Source organism: Desmodus rotundus, chromosome 3, assembly GCF_022682495.2.
Source record: "Desmodus rotundus isolate HL8 chromosome 3, HLdesRot8A.1, whole genome shotgun sequence".
NCBI lineage: Eukaryota > Metazoa > Chordata > Mammalia > Chiroptera > Phyllostomidae > Desmodus > Desmodus rotundus.
Window position 1 is genome coordinate 53270990 of NC_071389.1, and position 3406 is coordinate 53274395.

Consider the following 3406-nt stretch of genomic DNA (forward strand, 5'->3'; position numbering starts at 1 on the left):
ATCCATTATTTTAAAAGATCATATTAAATAAACTTCAGCAGGACTGATTGTAAAAAGATAAAAAGATGCAAATAAATATTATATAGTAGAAAAAGCACAAATAACTATAAACTCAACATAGACTTTTAATAACAATGAAATAGTATTATGAAAAATTATATTCAAGTACATTTGAAAATCTCAAAGAAATGGATGAACTTATAAAATGCAAAACTAAACACGAGAAGAAATAGTAAACATGAGTAGAAAAATTGACATTAAAGAAATTTAAGTGGTGAGTCAAGACTCCAAAATAGTCTCAGACCCATATTGTTTTACAGTTGAGCTCTTTCAAATTTTCAAAGATTATTTAATCTCCCAAATTGAAAGAGAAAGAAGACTGACCAGTTCATTTTATAATGCTAGTATAATCTTTATTCAAAAACTAGGTAAGGATAATATAAGAAAAAAAGTTATCATTTCATTGGTAAGAAAAATGCATGAATCCAACACTCTGTTTTTAAGTACATACAGTATCAGCACCGTCAGATAGAGTTTATTCCAGGAATGAAATTATGTTTAACATGAGAAAAACCCTTCAATGACAGATTAACAACAACAACAAAAAAAACCAAGATTTTTTTTCACTTTCAAAGCAGTCACTGTTTATTAACCGAACAAACTTAGTTCGTCCTTATAATAAGCCTATTGCTCTGGTGTTCCCTGTTACCAGCATCTCCACCTTCCACAAAATGGGTGGTCTTTTTCTTCATTCCACCTCTCAGAGAAGATAATTTGAAGGGCCACAGGAAGTTGTTTGCTTCTTTGAAGCGTTTTCTAACAGTATAGAAATGATCAGATCCTCCATGTAATGATGCCATATTTACCAAAAGATTGAGTAATCAATGTGTTATCTGTCAGAGTAATTCATTTTTTGTTGACTTTGCCACAACCATGCTTGTAGATCAGTTCATTTACTGACTTGAGGTTTGGGTACCCCCACGCATATATGGTTCCGCAATCCTCAGCATGTTAATCAAAGCCTTGTTGAGCTTAACGAACATGCCAAGGAAGGCCTGGCGAAGGGGAAGAAGCTGCAGCACCTTCCGGACCTTTGGGCTCACACCATTGATACCTCCGATCCTGACGGCAAATGCCAATTTGGGTTCCGCAGGTGCATAAAACTTGCCAGCTTTTCTTGACATCCCAGCCATTCAAATCTCAGTTCTGTACATCCGCCTACATTCCTTGTGATAGTGCTTAGCTTTTTCATAGATAAGCTTCCTCCTTGCCTTTCAAAGCAACTTTTGCACAAACTTCTTTCTTATCAGATACTTGATCTTCAGCTCTGTGAAATTCCTTTGCCTTCTCTTAAGGGTTTCTGCTACAATAGAGAACTTCTTCTTCCCTTGTGGACCCTCCATGGTCCCAACCAGAAGAGAGCAAACATCTTAGATTTTAAAATAAATACAGAAAAATGATAAGGATCAACATCTTAAAATAGGAAGTAGCAGAAACTTCCTTAAACAGGTAAAGGTTATGTACACATAATCTTTCAACTTTCTCTGCTATTGTTTAACATAGTATGTAGTGAAGTATTAAAAAGGAAGAGATAAAACTCTCATTATTTAAAGATCTTCCACATAGTATAAAAACAACAAAATCAACATATAATGATATTAACTACAAAAACATTTCAGCAAGGTTGACAGATTCAAATTCAACCTAAACAAAATCAATAATGTATATATAAACAACAAACAACTAGAAAATATAATAAAATTAAGAGACAATTCATAAAAGTAACAAAAAGTATAAAATGTCCATGTATTAAAAAGCATCCAACAGGAACTACTATAAAGGACACATGGACAAAATCAAGGGGGAGGGTGGAGGTGGGGGAGGGAGGGGGTTCAGCTGGGGTGGGGTGGAGGGATGGGGAGAAAAGGCATACAACTGTAATTGAATAACAATAAAAATTGTTTTAAAAAGCATCCAAAGTTTTATAGATAAATTTTAAGTACTGAAAACCATAAAAGAATAGAGAGCTATTCCATACACAGGTAAGGTAGTCTATACCCTTGCAATTCCAGTCAAAATTTCAAGTAGATTTTTTTAAAGTAAAACTTATTTTAAAATTGATTTTGAGGAATAAAAATCTGTAATTAGTTTAAGGCAACATTAAAAAAGAAGAGCAAATTTAAAAGACAGCATAGTGGAGTATGAAACAAATAGATTAATGAAATGTAACAGAAAACTCAAGGTAGACACATGCAAATTCAAGAACATTATATACGATAAAGTCGGCCCTCCAAACTGTGGTGATAGAAACGCACAGCTCAGAGTCCCTTTTGCAGAAACATAGTCGGTTAATGGCCCCAGATGCTCCTCCTCTGCACTCAGGACCACATTCATGACAAAGCCACTCCCTGGGGGAACTAATCCAGGCCCATTGCACAAAACGTGATACTCCTGTGACAGGCAACTTTGGTTTAAGGACTCCCCCCATTGGCCTGGCAAAAAGTTTCTTAGAACTGTACTGAGGTTTGAGACTATTCCTACCCAATCTACCTTCTCACCGCCTCTCCTTCACAGGTGTCAGACACCCATAGAAGTGTCTTCCAAGGCTCCCTCCCTTTTGCCCATCACAGGTGTCACCCCTAGTTAATCTCTTGCAAGTCTAAATCCACTTTGGCATCTGCTTCCAGGAAGATTTGAACTAAAATACAGAAAATAATGAAAGAATAGATTAATAAATAGATCTTAGAAAAATTGGCTAATATAAAGAAAAATATAATGGCATCCCTCTCATATCATAATTACAGGTGAATTCAAGATAGAATAAAAATTAAGAAAGAGATACACTACAAAGTTAAAAGAAGATAGTCATCCAATAGTAAAGATTTCTTAAACAAGACTACAAAGCATAAGTAAGGCAAGAGTATTAATTTGAGAACGTCAGACTTCAGGACTTGTGTTCAATGAAGGACAACGTGGCATAGACTACTAACTGTCCTCCAGAATCATTCTCCCCTGTCTCTAAACCTAAGAGAAGGCCTGGATTTTAGGCAGGGCCATGACCACCAGGATAAAAGATTACATTGCTCACCTTCTCTGTAGCTAGCTGTGGTGCTGTGACTACCGTCTAGCCAACAAAATGTAGCAAACTTCCAACAAGTGTGTGTAGCTTCTGTTTTATGCCCTTAAAACAAAGGGACTTACCAAACTCTTCTTCTTTTCCCCTGCCTTAAGGCTGTGAAATCCACACTGACCATGTTGAGAAAGGCAATATCCTAGAAATGGTGGAATATTAGACAGAAGGATCACCTCCTTCCAGACTGCTACTAGACAGAGGTGGGCCCTCTCTTGTTTGAGCTGCTGTTAATAAGGGGCTCTACGGCAAAGGCCAAAGTTACCTCCTAAACAA

The 3406-nt window shown here is 36.3% G+C and overlaps 1 pseudogene; it reads right to left on the bottom strand.

Annotated features, from left to right (window-relative positions):
• Positions 1-662: 662 nt before the first annotated feature.
• On the bottom strand, positions 663-1403 carry LOC112309387 (large ribosomal subunit protein uL30-like; annotated as a pseudogene).
• Between the last annotated feature and the right edge of the window lie 2003 nt (positions 1404-3406).